Source organism: Bubalus kerabau, chromosome 1 (assembly GCF_029407905.1).
Source record: "Bubalus kerabau isolate K-KA32 ecotype Philippines breed swamp buffalo chromosome 1, PCC_UOA_SB_1v2, whole genome shotgun sequence".
Lineage (NCBI taxonomy): Eukaryota > Metazoa > Chordata > Mammalia > Artiodactyla > Bovidae > Bubalus > Bubalus kerabau.
Genome location: NC_073624.1, coordinates 121,816,880 through 121,836,899, shown reverse-complemented (window position 1 = coordinate 121,836,899; position 20,020 = coordinate 121,816,880). Strand labels below are relative to the sequence as shown.

At 50.4% G+C, this 20,020-nt stretch overlaps 1 pseudogene; it reads left to right on the top strand.

Annotated features, from left to right (window-relative positions):
* The window catches only part of LOC129653410 (liprin-alpha-1-like), a 32,435-nt pseudogene extending 27,832 nt beyond the window's left edge, over positions 1-4,603 (top strand).
* The last annotated feature ends 15,417 nt before the right edge of the window (positions 4,604-20,020 follow it).

Genomic DNA, 20,020 nt, shown 5'->3' with positions numbered 1-20,020 from the left:
TGAGCACAGCAGAGCAGCGCCATCACCCTGGGGTTGGTGACCTCGGTGTGCCACTCGCCCACTCTGTGGCTTTGCCCTCCTGTTCAGTGAGGACACGGCACTTCCCATCCTAGCCACGTGGGCACCAGTGGGGCAGCTCCCATCCTGGGGGAGGGTGGCCAGGCTGGTGACCCTGAGGCCTTCCTCAGGAGGAGGCCTGGGGGAAGCGGCTGGCATGGGCCCTGACTCTGAGGCAGATGTTTGTCTCCACTGAGTCCATAGTCAACCCAGATGTGTCACTTCCCTGCTCTGTTCTTTGTTGTTTTCTGATTTTTATAAATGCTTATTTCAACTTGAATTTGAGACTGATCCCTGTTCAGTTCCATGTGGATAATTTCTAGCCTTTGTAGCCTTCTGTTATCTGAGGGTTCTTGTTAGAGCTCAGGGGAGGGTGCCCAGTTTATCCAGCTGCTATTAAATGAGTTCAGCTGTGTTTTGCACTAAGTCACTTTGTTGTCACCAAGCTCCTGTGGCGCTGCACTGGATCAATATTTTTTATAGAATCCCACTAAAAAGGCACAGGTTAGTTGGTTAAAACAACACACTCATTGTTTATAAAAATACATGCCATGCATGTTTCCTAAAACCTCCCCCTGGCTTAACCACACACCCAATGTATCAGTGAGACCTGTCTGGACCCTGAGGGGTTAATCTGTTCCCACACTGTTGCCACCACTGTCTTCCCTGTCCTCACACCCAGGACCAGCAGAAAAGCTGGGAGTCCAGGAGAGATCATCTCTCTCTCTCTTTTTTTAATTAGTTTATTTTTAAATTGAAGGATAATTGCTTTACAGAATTCTGTTCTTTTCTGTCAAACCTCAACATGAATCAGCTGTAGGTACCCATATATCCACTCCCTTTTGAACCTCCCTCCCATCTCCCTTGCCATCCCACCACTCTAGGTTGATACAAGATCATCTCTTAGTGAAGACCTTTATGTAAACCACAGTGAGCGAATTACACTCGAACTGCGTGTAAGTACTTGAATGTGTAGCCCCCAGTCTGTATGTTACTGAGAAATACGAGCCAGACACATGGTGTTCGTATGGAGGGGATAGGTACCTTTTCTGTGTTTCTCTTGTTGTCATGGGTTCCAGTAACCTGCATCATCACTACAAATGACCATGGGTGGTGGCACAAGCTGTGTCCTTTTCTCCTTCAAACAGAAAGGTCTGGATGGCTTTGCTGAGAGGTTTCTTATTCTAGCTGTGGTGCTTCTGAGCAGCATCTGGCAATGAGCACAGTCCTTTCATCAGGGCAGTTCATGCCATGCAAGGTTCACGGAGCCAGCATCGCTCTGCTGTCCTGCCCAGCGGGGCCATCTGGTCACTGGATTCCAGGGAGGGCAAAGCCCGGCTGCAGGGAGGCTCCCGTCCTGGGTCTCTGCACTCAGTCGGGTGCTCTTGCTGCCCCACAGCCCCGCTTCTCTTGAACAAGACAGCCCTTTAAGATGACATTAAGCTAGAACTAGGCACTTTTTTATGCTTGGCAGATAGCATAGCTAATAGATTTTCAAATAAGTTTCTGGTTATCATATGTAAAGCCTGTGTGATTGCCTTTTTCGACACAATCTATTGTTACCCAATTTTACACTTACATCACTCACTTAGCTGCCAGCTTTACGGGAAGAGGTACAAGATGACAAGAGCACCATCAAATGTGAAACCTCGACCCCCACCTTGTGGCGGGCCCTTCGGCTGGACCGGCTGCACGTGGGGGCGATGCGCACAGCCAGCCATGATGACATCAGGGATGCCCGCAAGTAAGGGGCCTGCACGCCTCGTTGTCAGTGTCAGGAGCCCTGCGCCTCTTGTCTTGAAAGAGTTGAAAGGATTGTTGCAAGGAATCCCACTGGGTTTGGTGTCTGTGTTTAGTGGTGAACTTCAGGTGCTGGGGGAGAAGAGCTCAGTGGCCTCAGTGATTTTAGGAAACGTCCGTCCCTATGGATTGACTCCTGTGGGAGCTTTCTTCCTGCTCTTGCTAGAGGTCTGCCCAGCCCGGGGCTCATTCCTGATGGTGACAGCCCCATGCCTCTCACGTTCACTTCTTGAGCGTCCCTCCCTTTTCCTCAGGGGTCTCCTCTCAGGAGACTCTGTCCCCTCCTGTGACTGACACTGTCTTCCTTCAGACCACCACCTGCTGAGCTCCTGTCCTGAGCCAGGCAGCGCTCGATGGAGGGCACGTGTGGTCACCTGACCAGCAGCCCTGCACGGTGACCATTGCTGTCCTGCCATGGGCGGGGATGGTGACCCTGCAGGAGGCGGGGGAAACTGCCCAGAGCAGAGTAGCTCGCCTTCTCCTGGAGTGTCATCACCTGCCAAGCAGGGACCCTGAGGGAGGGTCGGAGCACCTTCTGCACCAGCTGACCTGGAGTCAAGCCCTCCTCGGGGGAGAGCTCAAGGCAGAGAATCTCAGCTTCCCGGAGTGGTTGTCTGTGGCTGGGAGCCTGCATTGCTTATGTGGAGTGTGGTTGGTGAAGGAAACTCCACTGTCTGCTGCGAGGTAGAGGCGCGGGTGTTGTTGGGTTCCCGTTTCTATCAGTAGGTCTTGTGGAGGGTGTGTGTTTGCACAAGGGTGCTGGTTAAAGGTTGATTTCTCTCCCTGTAGCTCGACAGGCTCTCAGGACGGCCCCGGGAGCAACCCCACCAGCAGCACCAGCAGCCAGGACTCGCTGCACAAAGCCCCAAAGAAGAAGGCCATCAAGTCCTCCATCAGCCACTTGTTTTGCAAGAAGGGAAAGGGCCAGCCTGAACATCCCGGCAAGAAGACATTAGGACCAGGTGGGTGCTTCACCATTCAGAGGGAGGAGGGCCTGCAGGCATGTCTCTTCTGTGTCTCCTCCCATCATCCCCACTAGGCTCCTTTCACTTATGCTGGGGGTCCTCCTGGGAGCCGGAGCAGAGGAGGCGTCTGCCTTCTCGGTGGGTCTGAGATGATCTGATGAGTTAATGAGTGGATGGGTGGATGGATGGATGGATTAGTGAGTGGATGGATGGATGAACAGATGGCTGGCTGGATGGGTGGATAAACGGAGCATGGAATGAATAAAGCAGATGATTGTACTCCAATGCTAGAAACGTATTCTACGAAATTGATTGAGTAGGAGCTGGGCAATGATTGTTTCTTCCAAAACAGTGACAAGTGTTTGGAAATAGCCTTAGTGCTCATCAGTGAGGGGTGAGGTAAAATCTGTGGACAAGAAACAGACCCCCTCCTTCCTGCCACTTTCCTCATCCCCAGGAGCTCATCAGGGGTTCTGCCCATGCCCCCCACCCCACCCCACAGCCACGCAGGTCCTCCTGGGGTCTCCTCATCACACAGGGTTATCATCAGGCCCCCATCTCGCTCGGCTTCATCTCCTTGAGCACAGGGTATGTTCCTGCCTCTTCAGCCACAAATTTGTTGAGTGTCTTGTTTGTGCTGGGTGTGGGATTAACAGGGGTAAGTAAAGTAGATGTGATCTGGAGCACAGTTAAGTGACAAGAGAGAAAAAGGAGCAGGTTATTAAATGTTATCCCTATTAATAAATACAATGCTGAGATGGATGGTGCATTGATTATATACCAGATGCTGTGTGTGCCCCTTACCAAGCAGGTGCTGCCCCCTCCCGATTTACAGAGGAGGGCACGGTGATGGTCACGCAGTCAGGGAGTGGTAAGGGCAGGTTCACACCCACACAGTGGGACCAGGCACTTTGCCGAGCCCCAGCCACCTCTCTGGTGGATGCAACAGAAATGAGATGGTTCTATGGCATGATGATTCAATGAACATGAGTTGGAGCAAACTCCAGGAGATAGTGAAGGACAGGAAAGCCTGGAGTCCACCGAGTGGCAAAGAGTCGAACATAACTGAGCGACTGAACTAAACCTGAGTATGTGCTAACCTGCTTCAGTCCTGTCTGACTCTGCGACCCCAGGGACTGTAGCCCACTAGCTCCTCTGTCCATGGGATTCTCCAGGCAAAAATACTGGAGTGGGTTGCTATGCCCTCCTCCAGGGCATCTTCTCGACCCAGGTATCGAACCCACATCTTTCCTTATCTCTTGCATTGTCAGCAGGATCTTTACCACTAGTGCCACCTGGAAAGCTCCAGTGAATGCTGACAACTAGGAAATGCAGAAAATAAGGGCTGCTCCTAAGTTAAACTGGAAGAGCAGCAAGCACAGGTTGTAAAGAGGAAAACACACAATGAGTGACAACAGCTCTGACAGAAACAAGCAGGGATGCTTTCACCCACATAAAGAAAATATCTGTGCCATTCAGAAGAGGAGCCCTTCAGCCCTTAGAGGGACAGTTGGAACCAGGATGAAAACCGAGGCCATGGTCAGCAGTGCCCACCCACACGGCCCGAGTGGCGTGGTGTCACTCACTGGGCTTCTTGCATCCCCAGAGCTGCTGGCAGTAACATCTCTGAGTGCCAGGCTGGGCAGTGTCCCCGTGTGAGCTAAGGGATCACTGCTGTCCTTCCAGTGCTGCTGTGGGGCCCTCTGTGGGCAGCCACCCTCATCCCCTGCCCTGCCACCCGCTGGACCCTGCTGTCCCTCTGGGATCCTTTCAGCCCTTGAGCTTGGGTGTTCCCAGCCCTCTGCCACACCGGACTGGGATGCGACTCAGGACTTGGGCTTGAGATATCAAGGAGACCTTGAATCTGGAAGGACACCACCCTGGGACCGGTGAGAGAGCAGGAGAGCAAAGCCCCCATGGGGAGGAAGCAGAGCTGGGGAACGTGCCCACGCCCACCACTGCCTCCAGCACAACTGCCTCTCCTTTGCCTCTCCTTGACCTGAAACAGACCGCAGCTGCTGCTGCTCTGCAGTTGATTCCTAAAGATGCACCTCCTGCAAAAGCTATTGTCCTGCTGCTCTGGGACTGCCTGAGTGTGCTCAGGAGCATCAGACAAGTGGGGCTTCCACACCTCATACTGGAGGTGAGGGGTCTGATACTGGGGAAGGGTCTGAGGGTGTGAGAGGGCATAATGCTGGAGGAGGGCCTCATGCTGGGGGAGGGTCTGTTGTGGGGGGTGCCTGACACTGCTGGATGGTCTGATTCTGGGGGAAGGTCTGATGCTGGACAAGAGCCTGATGTTGGGGGGGACATCTGATCCTGGGGGGGAACGTCTTATGCTAGACTAGGGTCTGAAGCTTGGGGAGGGCCTCTTGCTGGGCTAGTGTCTGATGCTGGACTAGTGTCTGATGCTGGGAGGAAATTCTGATGCTGGACTAGGATCTGATGCCGGGGGAGGGCCTGACGCTGGAGGAGGGTCTGATGCTGGGGGAAAGTCTGATTCTGGACTAGGGCCTGATGTTGGGGGGGAACCTCTGATGCTGGACTAAGGTTTGATGCTGGACTAGGGTCTGATGCTGGGTGGCCTGATGCTGGACTAGGGCCTGATTCTGTACTAGGGCCTGATGCTAGACAAGAGTCTGATGCTGGGGGAGGGTCTGATGCTAGGGGAGGGCCTGATGGTGGACTAGGGTCTGATGCTGGGGGATGGCCAGATGCTGTACTAGGGTCTGATGCTGGGGGAATGTCTGATGCTGGAATAGGGCCTGATGCTGGGGGATGGCCTGATGCTGGACTAGAGTCTGATGCTGTGAGAGGACCTGATGCTGGACTAGGGTCTGATGCTGGGGGGGGGCCTAAAACTGGGGGAGGGTCTGTGCTTGGGGAAGGTCTGATACTGGGGGAGGGCCTAATGCTGAGGGAGGGCTTGATGCTGGACTAGGGCCTGATGCTGGGGGAAACCTCTGATTCTGGACTAGGGTCTGATGCTGAAGTAGGGCCTGATGCTGGGGGATAACCTGATGCCTGGGGAGAGTCTGATGCTGGGTAGTGTCTGAAGCTGGACTAGGCCCTGCTGCTGGGGGAGGGTCTGATGCTGGGGGGAAATGTCTGATGCTGGGGGGAACCTCTGATGCCGGACTAGGGTCTGATGCTGGAGGAGGGCCTGATGCTGGGTAGGGTCTGATGGTAGACTAGGGCCGGACACTGGGGGAGGGTCTGATGCTGTGGGAGGATCTGATGCTGGACTAGGGTCTGATGCTGGGAGGGGTTGTCTGATACTGCAGGAGGGTCTGATGCTGGGGGAGGGTCAGATGCTGCACTGGGGTCTGATGCTGGGGAGGGGGGGTAGTCTGATGATGGGGGGCGTCTGATGATGGGGGGGTGGGGTCTGATGCTGGGGGAAGGTCTAATGCTGGACTAGGGTCTGATGCTGGACTAGGGCCTGATGCTGAAGTAGGGCCTGATGCTCGGGGAGGGCCTGATGCTGTTGGAGGCCCTGATTCAGGTGGAGGGTCTGATGCTGGACTAGAATCTGATGCTAGGAGAGGGTCTGATGCGTGGGGAAGGTCTGATGCTGGGGGAGAGTCTGATTCTAGACTAGGGCCTGATTCTAGGGGGAATCTCTGATGCTGGACTAGGGTCTGATGCTGAAGTAGGGCCTGATGCTTGGGGAGGGCCTGATGCTGTTGGAGGCCCTGATTCAGGGGGAGGGTCTGATGCTGGACTAGGGCTTGATACTCGGGGGCTGGGGGGTACCTCTGATGATTGACTAGGGTCTGATGCTGGGGGAGGGCCTGATACTGGGGGAGGGTTAGAAGCTGGACTAGGACCTGATGCTGGGAGGAACCTCTGATGCTGGACTAGGGTCTGATGCTGGAGTAGGACCTGATGTTGGGGGAGTGCCTGATGCTGGGGGAGGCCCTGATGCTGTTGGAGGCCCTGATTCAGGGGGAGGGTCTGATGCTGGACTAGGGCTTGATATTGGTGGGGGTGGACCTCTGATGCTTGACTAGGGTCTGATGCTGGGGGAGGGCCTGATGCTGGGGGAGGGTTAGAAGCTGGACTAGGACCTGATGCTGGGGGGAACCTCTGATGCTGGACTAGGGTCTGATGCTGGAGTAGGACCTGATGTTGGGGGAGTGCCTGATGCTGGGGGAGGCCCTGATGCTATGGGAGGGTCTGATACTGGAGTAGGGCCTGATGCTGGACTAGGGCCTGATGCTGGACTGGGGTCTGATGCTGGGGGAAGGGCCTGATACTGGACTGGGGTCTGATGCTGTGGAAGGGTCTGATGCTGGGGGAGCATCTGATGCTAGAGTAGGGCCTAATGCTGAGGGAGGGGCTGACGCTTGAGGAGGGCCTGATGCTTGGGGAGGGCCTGATGCTAGGGGAAGATCTGATTCTGGACTAGGGCCTGATGCTGGGGGGAACATCTGATGCTGGACTAGGGCCTGACGCTGGGGGTGGGCCTGATGCTGGGGGGAAGGTCTGATGATGGTGGGCAGCCTGCTCCCAGATGTACACGGGGTTAAGTATAAATCTCTATGAGAAATCTTTTTTTCATACTTTCCTGACCACCTTGCTATGTTCTTCTTTTCTGAAGCATGGTTGCTGTACAATATTGGTTTGATTTCTGCCATACATCAACATGAATTAGCCATAGGTGTGCATATGTCCTGTCCCTCTTAAATCTCCCTCCCACCTCCCCCTGCTACATTCTTGTTTCTATGCATATATGAATAATAAAGACTGTTGGCTAAAATAACATAAAAAGCTCCCACACACAAGCGTGCACACGCACACTCCATAGTGCATCATTCGGGTCTGCGTCAGGGTTGCCTTCGGCCACCCCACCCTAGTGCATCATTCGGGTCCGCGTCAGGGTTGCCTTTGGCCACCCCGCCCTAGGACCGACAGTGAGCCTTGACACCTGCACTTTGTTCCCACCCTCGGCCCGCTGCCTGCGCCTCAGCAGCAGAAGGGCCCTGTCCCTGCAGATGCTGAAGTGATGGAGCCTCTTGTCTCTGGAGCCAAGGACATGAACACCCAGTCGGTCGTCCTTTGGGGACACCTATGCTTCCGCCTTCTGGCCTTTCCATTGTATCCATCCGTTTCTCTTAACAGAATGTCCATGTAATGACATGGGCTCCCATTACCAGCTCTGGTCTGTTCTCAGTTCTCAGTGAGTTCTCAGTGAGGGTACAGCTTACCCTCGGCACTCTTATTGGCAGTAGAAAATTTTGCTTTCAGTACTTTATTGAAAGCAATAAGTAATGCTGTGATTAAAAAAATAGTTCAAAAGTAGACTGTACATACTTTGTCACATATTCAGGAAGTTCACAAAAGATTTATAGAAAAACAACAGTAACAATGAATTGTACAAGTAAATTAAAGGCAGAACCCACATGTAAAGAGACATGCTGTCTCTGGCTACCCAGATACCAGCTGCATAATAAATACCACACAGTGATCTGAACGCATCTCTTGCTGGCTTTTTTAATGTGCCACTGAAAACGTAAAAGTTACATTTGCTACTTATACAATCCAGAATGGCTATGTCATCACAATCTAAAAATGTATGCCTAGGTCCATTCTCAGAGAAGGCAATGGCACCCCACTCCAGCACTCTTGCCTGGGAAATCCCATGGACAGAGGAGCCTGGTAGGCTACAATCCATGGGGTCACTAAGAGTCGGACACGAATGAGTGACTTCACTTTCACTTTTCACTTTCATGCACTGGAGAAGGAAATGGCAACCCACTCCAGTGTTCTTGCCTGGAGAATCCCAGGGACAGAGGAGCCTGGTGGACTGCCGTCTATGGGGTCACACAGAGTCAGACATGACTGATGTGACTTAGCAGCAGCAGCAGCAGCAGCAGGTGCATTCTAAACATGTTTACAAACAGATGTAAAAAGATGATTTATATAAAAATAAGGCCTTTATCAGAGCTGCACTATGCTGTCTGTCTGGGAAGTGGCACCTTCACTGTCCAGCTCGATGGTTCCGCAGCGGGTGCAGTGCCTCGCGATTGTTCCCCGAAGAGTCTCACAGGAGAGGAGGGAACTGGGTCCATAGAGACTAGGTTATGGGAGAGATTTTCATAGTCTTCTTCCAGTCATCCTTTCAGCCCAAATTCCATTAGAAGCTCACATTTAACATCCAGTACTTTCAAATCGCTTCACACTGCAGACAAAAAGCATTCTTGCTAGAAAAAGTACAGTTTAGGTCAATCGTTAAAATCCAAAAACAACTGGTTGAAATTAAGTTTGCTTATTTCAGAGTGATTGTTGGAGAGCTTGGTTACATTCTGGAAGGATAATGCACACCGTGTCATGATGATTTTACAATTGCAGGAAAACCCCTTCTCTCATGGTTTAACACTTAAAAATTAAACAAGAATAATTACAATAAATGCATCATTTACAAAAGCCCTATATTTGTTCATAGGATTTATACAGACAAGCACTACAGTACATTCATTTGAAAGACTAAAATCAGGTATCAGAACATGAATTGATCTGAAAGGATATTTATAGCCTGAATATACAAGAAAAAGTAAGTAATTATATAAATGAAGTCATAAGTTTACATAAATATAAGAAGCATTAAATTCTAAAATATTTTCTGCGGGGAGCTGCCCGTGAGAACGGGGTCCTTTGTCCAAAGAACACAGCTCTGGGAGCTGCCTCAGTCCTTGAGGGTTTGCTTGCAAACATAGCTCTCTGTCCCGCCACCCCAGAGATTAGGCGCTTATTTACTGCAGGCACCTGGAGTTCTGTGCAAACTTCTCATGCACAGAGAAATGTTATCTGGTGTAAGAAATAATAACAGGGTGCCATTCCCATGCTCTCAAGATTTCTTGTGACTGTTTGTAAGATGTATAGGTCAACAAAGAAAATGTTAACTGTCTTGTCTTTCTCACGCTCTTCTGTATAAATATGAGATGCTGAATAAAGTTGGTGTCAGACTGCGTCCCTCCGTGGAGACGTGTCTGAACCTCTCAACCCCATCTTTGTTGTAGATTTCTCTTGCTTTAGTTTCCTTTCTCAGCCCCACCGTGCATGTTCTCGGGACCTGATCGACTTTGCTGGCTGGCACCGGCAATTTTCTCTATGGTATTCATGAATTTTTAACTAATTAAAAACCCTGTAATAAAATATCTTTGGGCCCATATAACAAGTATTAACAGATTAAAGATTGCATTGAGTTCAAAATGTAGTCTTTGTTGTATCTTGGACGCTGTATAATCATCTAGAGAATTAGTGTGGGTAAACTTGAAACAAACACACAGGAGAGTCAGTCCTGGGACAGCTGCTGGTGCCCGAGCCCCTGCCCCTCCAGACACCCCCCCCAACTCCATTTGGGGCTTCAGCTGATTTAAGAATTCAGAGAAACATGGAGGACCAAGCAGATCAAGGAGAGAACTCTGTGGCTGACTTTATTCTGACATATAGCTAAAAGCTGCTGGTAAGAAAACTCAAAACCAAATCCAGCTTTCTAGCTGAGATGTGAACAGGACAGAGCAGACAGCCTCCTGCCTCAGAGCCGCTCGAGCAGGGCTGGGCCCCAGGGCGGGACCCACCAGAGGACCACCCAGAGCAGCACCTGCAAGGGAGGGTGGCCCCTCAGCAGCGGCCAAGCCCCAGATGCCAGTGCACCTCCGTGTAAAACGCTGGCCTCCGCACGCAGAGGCCCAGGGCAGAGCAGCCTCATGAACCCTGACGCTCTGGGCCATGTTCCCTCCGAGAACGTGCACACAGGGCGTGGCCGGCAGCACTGCAGCTGTGGGAGAGACACCTGTGCACGCTCTGACCACGCCGGTGGCATCCAGGCACCAAGGTCACGTTCTCTGGTGCTATGGGCTCTCCCAGGCCGACCTCTGGAGGCCCGCTGACCTTCCACTCCCAGGGTGTGGCCTCCGTGCCCCTGCGGGACCAGGCCGACCTGTACTCACCCCGAAACTCAGCAGGAGCAAGTCCTGCCTGTAGTGGAATCCAGCCTCTGCATTCCCGCCACACTGCCTGGTCCCAGGAACGCAGGAAGAAGCGTGAAAACACGGGATTCATTTAGTCATGCAACATCACATGGGGCACAAGGACACACACACTTACACCCGCAGCAGCGCCCACTCCTACTGAGGGTCTGGGGAAACTTTTAGAGGGTGGATGAGCCGGAGAGAGCGAGCCTGGCGGCTGCCACGTGGAAATCCCTGCCCCCCACCCCAGGGCGGGGGGTGGGCGGGGGGGGGGGCAGTGGTCATACTAGAGCAGCATCGGCACATTCTATGACAGAAACGCCGACATGGGGACAGCTACTCCACGTGAGCAGCTGCCAGTCTCTCCCTAGACCTCCATATTCACAGGGCTGCTGGACCTCTCTTTCAGCCCTCACAGGATCTGTGAGACGGGTCATGGGGAGGGACCAGCTACTTGCAGGTCAGTGGCTGGGCACCAGTGGCTTGGAGCCCCCCGATCTGCTGTCCTGGGGCCTGGGCCACTCTCCCCAGGCCGCTTCAGGGAGGGCAGAGCACGGGGCTGATCTGAGAAAGCAGAAACTCAGTCTCAGCCTCCTTCAGAAATGTCACCACTGATGTTCTTTTCTTGTCACAACACAGGCTGTAGGGCCCAATGGGTCAGCCCCGACCCCCACTCCAAGTTGACTCAGAAATCTCCATAGCCCCCTAGCAGAAACCTGCTGCTCCCAATTCAATGTTTTCCATCTTCCCCTGGGCCCACCAGAAACACATCTGATGAGTCTCTGGCCAGGGTTCCAGAGAGGGCTGAAGACAGCGGGTGGTGCTGATGGAGCAGACCACCTGTCCAAGCCCTTCTGATTCTAGGAGCCCCAGACACCTGCTGCACTGCAACTTCAAAAGCCATGAAAACAACCCAGTTACACAGCTTATGCCCTGCCTATCTCACGTGGTTTGTAAAAGGTCATCTTCCATATATTATATTCCCAACACCTCTCTCTAGGATTGTTTCTAATTTATCTAAACTCTAATGTCTACATCACCATGTGCATCTGACAGGGAAATGTTGGATTTATAATGAGGAGAAGGGAAAATTAAAAAGCAAGCAGTTAGACTCTTCAATCGACTGAAAGCTAAGCTACAGTTAAGATTTATAAAAATGAGCTGCATGCTCCTTGGAAGAAAAATCCTGTTTAAAAAAGGAGAGAGTCACTGGGTCTCCCCCCGCCCCCCCACCCTCACCCCTGGTTAAACGTATTATTGAGTTCTGGCGAAGAGAGGATATAGATTCCCCATAAGCCCTCTCACTGAAAGTGCCCAACTTAGCACAGGCTTTACCTAAATGTACTTTGCTCTGTGAGAGCAAGTGAGAGCAAAGCTTATAAATCTACTCATGGGAAGGGCTAATAACAGGAAAAAAGTGGCACCAAAGAGACCCTCCAGGCCCCGCTTCCACGGAGTGAGCACACACTCTCTCTGGGAGTGCATAAAAGTGGTGAGACTGGGCATCCTTGCCTTGCTCCTCATCTTAGAAGACACACTTTTAGATTTTCACCGTGGAGTATGATATTAGCTTTGAGTTTAAGAACTGTGCCTTGGTGAAATATTCCCTCGGTATCTTTGTGTGTGTGTGTGTTGTGTGTGTGTCAGGGGTGGGGAGGGGGATGCTGCACAGCTTGTGGGATCTCGGTTCCCTAAACCTAGGCCTCAGCACTGAAAGCCGGGAATCCTACCCACTAGGCCACCAGAGAATTCCCTCTCTGTACTCATTTTGAGAAGAGTTTACCATGAGTGGACGTGGAGTTTTGTCCAATGCTGTTGCTGCATATATTGAGATGATCATGTAGAATCCACATCACTTGATCATGGTAGATGGTCCATGCAATGACTTGGTGAATTTGGTTTGCTGAGAATTCATGCATTCATATTCATCTACTTTATTAGTCTGCACTCTTTTTTTTTTTTTTTTCTTCTCAAGTAGTGTCCTTGTGTGTTTGGTATAGAATAATGCTGGTCTCATAAAACCAGTGAAAATTATTCCCCCTCCGAGTTTTTGGTAGAGTTAGTGAAAGACTGATATTAATTCTTTTGAAACTAATGGGTAGAATTCATTAATGAAGCCATCTAGTCATAAAACTTTATTTGTTTTAAGGTTTTTGATCACTGATTCAATGTCCTCACCCATTATTGGTCTTTTCAGATTTGTTGTTTCATTATGAATCAGTTTCAGTTGGCCTAAGAGTCGAGGCATTTGTCCATGTTTTTCTAGGCCATCCATTCTGTTGGTGAGTTATTTTGATAGTAGTCTCTCATGATCTTTTCTATATGTATGGTATCAGGTATAGTGTCTCCCCTTTTCTGTCTATTTTACTTACTTTGAGTCCTCTCTCTTGATGAGTCTACCTAAAGATTTGCTTACTTTTATTACCTTTTCCAAAAAATGTAGCTTTTAATTTTGTTTTCTTTTTAGTTTATGTTACATTTATTTTCATTCAAATGTTTGTTATTTCCTTTGTTTTACTTACTCTGGGTTTAATTTGCTCTTCTCTCTGTAGTCCTTCCCCTTCGTGGATTACAGCCTTGTCATGGTGAAGGGCCTTTTTACATAAGTCAGTGAAGCTACAAGCCAATCCATGCTGGGCTATGCAAGACAGATGGGTCATAGTGGAGGGTTCTGACAAAACGTGGTCCACTGGAGAAGGGAATGATCTCTGACCACACCCAGAACTGGCTCCTCCCCAGAGCACCCTGCCTGGGGTCCATAACCATGGAGGCATCTCTTCTAAGGAACACAGGCCTGGGAATGCCATTGTCACCACCCTCCCACAGTCCCAAAGTGCCCAGCAACCCTACATGTTCTCATGGACCAGCTGGCACCCTGAATGGGTGACCGACTGCAGCTGCAGGGGAAGCAGAGAAGGTAGCAGGCAATGGTGGAAATGGCCAGAAGACGTCCTAGAGCTCTGGGGGCTGCTGTCCTTCCGTCACCAGAGCACACGGATCTGCTTGCCTGTGCAGCAATAAAGTCAATCTAGTGACATCCAGTTGTGTGAACGAAACTGCAGTGTTTACCGAAGGGCAAGCAGATTAGGAGGCCAGGGCAGCTGGTGCTCAAAACACCGCAACTCCAGGGTGGGGTCACAGAGCAGGAGGAGCAGCTCGAGCAGAGTTTTGATTGGTTGATGACAAGGTAATGGGGTGGGGTCACAGGGGTGACCATTGTCAGTTCTCAGTCTCTAGTATCTCCATGCTCCTGGTCATCAGTTAACTTCTTCCATGCAGTGGGGCTTTTAGCATCTGCAAAACAACTCATGAGTGTGCATCAGATACTATCATCTAGGTACTTCAGAAGGAGCAGCAGCAGCAGCAGAGGACGTGTGAGAGGGGTCGATCCTGGGAGGGCCCCATGGGATCCTGCTTGGATGCATCCCGGACCCCGTGAGTCCTCCCTCTGGACGTGGATTCTGAGCCAGGGCTGGTGAGAAGCACTAGCTGAGAGCCCCTGCTTGCCCGGTCATTGATTTCTCCTTTCTCAGACATGACCGGGAGTCTTGGAAAGAAATGCTGATTCTGTGGGATTGGCTTTTTCCAGTGATTTCCTTCCCTCTGGTCCTAAAGCAGGAGGCCAGAAGATGACTTGATGCTGCCAGGGATGGGCCAGAGTGGGGACAAGTCGGACCTGGGGCAGCTTGCTGCCTTCCACCTCAGGGGGCTAAGGCCCTCTTATGCACATAGAACTGTAATTTCTAGTCGCCCGTTTGTGGCAGGAGGAGGGGGGTTAGCTGGGGTTAGATGGGGGTCATTTCAGCACCACAGACGTGTCTCTGTGTCAGAGCCACACATCCAGGTAGCTCTGCTGGATGGGCTGGATCCCTTTAGAGAGGCTGGGCTTGGAGATTGTTGGTCCTCTGCTCCACCTTCCATCCCAGCAGTCCATCTGGTTGTGCTGAGGCCGTGTCCGTGCTGTGGATGTGTGCCAGCCCTGGCATTGACTGCCACCTGGCAGCAGCAGGACCCGTGATGCAAGCCATGGAGTGGACTTTATAGGAGGGCCTCAGCTAACAGGGCCCAGGTACAGGGCTGTGAGCTGCTGCTCCATAATTGTGGCTTATTTTCCAGAAAACTCACCTGTGGGGGCAGTCTTTTCTGTCAACTCAGATTTTCAAAATATCTACTTTGGATTGCTGTCAACTAACATCATACGACAGAACGTAATTTGAGTCTCAATTAGCTAGTCAGGTCAACGTCCAAAATACGCAAATGTTGCTGAAGGGGGCCACGTGAGGCCAGACAGGGCTGCATGGGAGAGCTCATCCCTGGTGCAGCCCCTGGAGATCCGGAGACTTGGGGTCCCCACTGATGCCCTTGTTCTTCTTCCTCAGAGAGTGAGGGGACACAGGCTTGAGTCATGGCTGCCAAGCACCTGGTGCAGAGCCTGGAAACCCCTTGCCCCCTGGGGCTGTGGCAGGCACGTCTCTAAGATCAGGCCTCGGCTCGTTGAACAATAGTGCAGCCTAGACCCAAGGGAGCAGCCCTGGTACCACCTGCCCTGTCTGCAGGGCTTTCTGATTTCTCAGACCTGCTGCTCATGATTTCCCAGGATCCTCCTCTGGCCGCCCCTGCCAGAGTCCCTCTCCTGCAACAGCAAATGCCTCCTGCCTTCCCTTCTTTGTGCTCCAGCCGTCCTGCAGCTGAACTTTTTACCACAGAGCACAGAGAGCAAGGGCCTGACGAGCACACCAGTGAGCCGAGTGGTGGCCTCACCGTGAACATCAGGGTGTGGCGTGGCTCCTTAGAGTTTCCTAGATGCCTGGGTCAGTCACACACAGGTGTTGCTGCCCCTAACTCTCATTAGACAAAACGTCAGATATCAGTGAGGCTGCACACCTGTGTGCCAGGTGACACTCAATCTCCTGAGGTTGACAACTGTGAGGGACAGATGCCATCAAGGCCCTGTGTCTGAGTGAGAGAGAGAGCCGACGCTTCCAACACTGCAGGCTCCTGAGGGCAGGCATCTCGCCCCCATCCCTGGATGGCGGGGGGTGGTGGGTGGGGGTGGGGGGCGAGCGTGTGCTTCCAGCAGAGCAGCCCACATGACAGGCTCTTTGTCTGAAAAAGAGAAGCAAAAGCAGGTGAAGCAAGTTGATGTCTATCACTATGACATCTTCCTCCTGAATACTACTTGAGTGTATTTATTAGAACGTAACTGTTATTTATTTGAGCTTAAAAAACGGGACATCCAGCAGCATGACACAATAAAGGAACATTCTGGAACCTTTGCAAACCAAGAGAAGGTACTCATGCAGCGGTGTTCACTGAAAGGAAAAGAATGCAAACAAAAAAAAAAAAAAAGAGAGAGAGAGAGACGTGAATAGGTGTGCGGTACCCTGCACACAAGTCAAAGGACGTGACAGTTGTGGACCAAGTCTGGGGGTGGACCAGGAATTCTGATGTCAGGCAACAGTGACATCAAATAGAGACCAGGTTCCCATGGGTAGCTCCCATCTCCCCCAACCCTAGATGCGCTTCTTGAGAGCAATGAACACAGGAAGATTATACTGTGTAGCAGACAAACGGACTCACTCATGGGCTTAATGTTTCCAAGACCACTTGACCTTTGTCCTCCACCCAAGGAGCTAAGCATCTTATTAAACAGGGCCTAACCAGGGACAGAGCCAAATGCAGAACCTGTCACACAATAGGTGCTCAATAAAGAAGCTCAGAATTAATGTAGCTGCTCCTACATGGAGGCCAAGTAAGGGATCTGATGCACCTCATGGCCCTTTATTGACAGGCACTTAAAATGCCAGCCTGCTATTGAGGTCTATGCTATGCTATGCTATGCTAAGTCACTTCAGTCATGTCCGACTCTGTGACCCCATAGACGGTAGCCCACCAGGCTCCCCCATCCCTGGGATTCTCCAGGCAAGAACACTGGAGTGGGTTGCCATTTCCTTCTCCAATGCATTAAAGTGAAAAGTGAAGGTGAAGTTGCTCAGTCGGGTCCGACTCCTAGCGACCCCATGAACTGCAACCTACCAGGCTCCTCCATCCATGGGATTTTCCAGGCAAGAGTACTGGAGTGGGGTGCCATTGCCTTCTCCAATCAAGGTCTAAGGTGTTTAATTATAGAATTCAACACATTTATTTTAAAAGGCACTGCAAAGAGTGTCTTGACAAACAACATACAACTCCTGTCACGTTCATCATCCTGAAGATTGACTTATGTGTATTGTAGACACTTAACAAGAAGCTCACGTTGAAAGGTTGTTGTTGAATCACACGAATACACTGGGATTCTTGGCCCCCAGAGGAGAAGAATTCAATCTGGGGCCAGAGACGAGGCTTGATCGCTCAGAGCTTTTGTGTAATAAAGTTTTATTAAAGTATAAAGGAGATAGAGAAAGCTTCTGACATAGGCATCAGAAGGGGGCAGAAAGAGTACCCCCTGCTAGTCTTCAGCTGGATGTTATATAGTCACTAGCAGTCTGTTAATGAAAGAAAGGAATGTCTTAAAATTCAGAATGGCACCAAATGGTTTATCCTGGGACATAAAATGATTAACTTGAATCTTAAAGAAGGGCAGACCACCATACAAATACTTTCATTTACATAGATTAAGGGAACAATATCTGAGTATAACATACTGGTTTGTCAAGTAGGTTCTGGGCCAAGAGGTGGAACCGACTTAGAGACAGAGTTTGGGGTAAAGGCGTAGTACATTAGCATAGCTTAAGACAAACATTTCCATAAGAAAAAGGCATTGGTTATCTCTAGGCTCAAGAATAGCTAACTTCAGGTGAAACCAGGTGTCATTATGGCAACACAGTATTTTAAGAGAAACCTCTCTTTAAATTTGTATAGAGAAGGAAAAAAATATTGCTAGTTTATTTCCTCCTGCCGCTTAAGAGATAAAAATGTCTGACACTTGCAGGCTATTTCCTCCATTTGGAGATCCCTCTCTCCTTGGGGACCCCTAGATTTCCTATCAACCTGCCTAGGAAATGACTCTCTCAACGTGTACCAGATGTCAGTTATTAGCAGGTGACAGCTAGAAACATGTCCTAGCTGTGCACATCTATTCATGTGCTCTAGTATGGATGAAACCACCTCTCTAGAGGCAGCAAAACATACAAGATGTGAGTTGCCAATTTATTTTCAGCAGCTCATGATCATATGCTGGAGGCAGGAAGAAGAGGAACAAGCTTTAGACTATGGCCCTTTATTCTTTGAGACCTCAGTCCCCCATCCACAAGGGACACGCTTGGTTGAAATAATGGCTAATGTGTGTGAAAATGAGAGTGGTACTCTGACCTGACCTTCCCAGGATTGCCCAGACTAGGTGTCTTCCAGCAGGGGAAGCAGATGTGCACCTGGGAGCGGGTGGGGATGGGTTCTCCAGCTTGGAGGAGCCAGGCCCAGGGCAGGAGGCAGGTAGGGCTGCTTTCCCAGTGGTCTGCAGCGGACCCTGGTACCTTCCAGGCTACACTGAGACCCCAGCCACCCACGTGGAGTAAACCCCTCAGGGAGACTCTTCAGATAAGCTCTCAAGACAGCACCAGCCCTTGTCAGCACTCTCCAGGGCCCTTTGAGGAGCTGCAGCTGAAGGAGCTGGTGGTGTTTCCCTGCCCCTCCCCACATGGGTCCTGCATCTCATCCCCACAGCCTCTGCTTTCTCTGTAGTACCTTTTCCCTCTTGCCCACAGGTATCCTCTAAGGCAGCGATGCTGATAAGTCTGGTGCTTAGACCTAGGAGGGACCAGCAGAGAGGTTCTGTACAGGCATCACTGCTGGTCTCCCAGATGGAAAATGCTCCCCTTGGAGAAAAGGGGACTCATGTACACTGTTCATAGTAGTGCAAATTGGTGCAGCTACTGGCAAACAGGAGGAAGCTACCTTCAAAAATTAGAAATAGATCTACCATATGACCCAGCAATCCCAATTCTGGGTGTATATCCAAAGGAAATGGAATCTGTATCTCAAAGCATATCTATGTCCCTTGTGCATTGCCACATTACCTGCAAAAGTCAAGATATGGAGACAACCTTAGTGTCCACTGATGGATAAGTAGATAAAGAAAATACGAGACGTGTTTGTGTGTGTGTGTGTGTGTGTGTGTGCCGTGCTTAGTCCCTCAGTCGTGTCCAGCTCTTTGTGACCCCATAGACTGTAGCCCGCCAGGCTCCTCTGTCCATGGGGGTTCTCCCTGCAAGAATGCTGGAGTGGGTTGCCATGCCCTCCTCCCAATCCAGGGATCAAACCCAGGTCTCCCGCATTAAAGGTGGATTTTTTCACCATCTGAGCCACCAAGAATGCCCCTATCTGTTTGTATGTATAACGAAATACTCAGGTATCTGGAAAGAAGATTTTCCTCTACCCTTCTAGATTCTTCTGGTTGGTATGAGAATTAAATTGACATGTGGCGGATTCATTTTGATATTTGGCAAATCTAATACAGTTATGTAAAGTTTAAAAATAAAATAAAATTAAAAAAAAAAAAAATAAAATAAAAAAATAAAAAAATGCATGTTGAAAAAAAAAAAAAAAAAAATTGACATGAGGCAGATTAACAGGAGAGCATCAAAGTTTAATAACATGTATACATGGGAGAGACCCAGGGAAACTGAGTAATTTGCCAATGCCAAAACCCTCACCTTAAGTATTAATACCATCTTCAGCTAAAGACAAAAGAGGGAGTCAGGTAGGGATTGGGGACTTCAGTGGGAATGCAGACAGTTCACATGGAGATGGGAAATCAAAGTTTGGTAAATCAGTGTCTCCTGGGCCCTGTGGAGACAGTGGGATGAGAGTGGACTCTGGTCTCCAGGCTCTGCTGACTCCCCCCACTACACAAAACCCACGTTCTTGGCAGATTTCTCCAGGGACAGCTCTGTTCCAGGAACAGTCTCTTTATCTAAATTCTATAGGCAGCTAAGAGGGAGGTAAAAATAACAAAACAAAACACTTCTCAAGTCTTCTGTTTTTTAAAATAATCAGGACTTAAATGAATCTTCGTGCCAGAGAGATACATTTTCAGGTAACAGAATTTGCCCCCCTACACAGGCAAGGACTCAGGCCCCTGGCTGGCTGGGCTCTTCACAGACTTATACTTCTAGCACGGGCACCTCCAATCCAGGTGCATTTATCTGAGATTTATCTGAGGCTCGGACAGGGGTCTTCCCCAGGCGACTTCAAGGAAGAGGGGGAAACGTTGAAGGTGCTTTT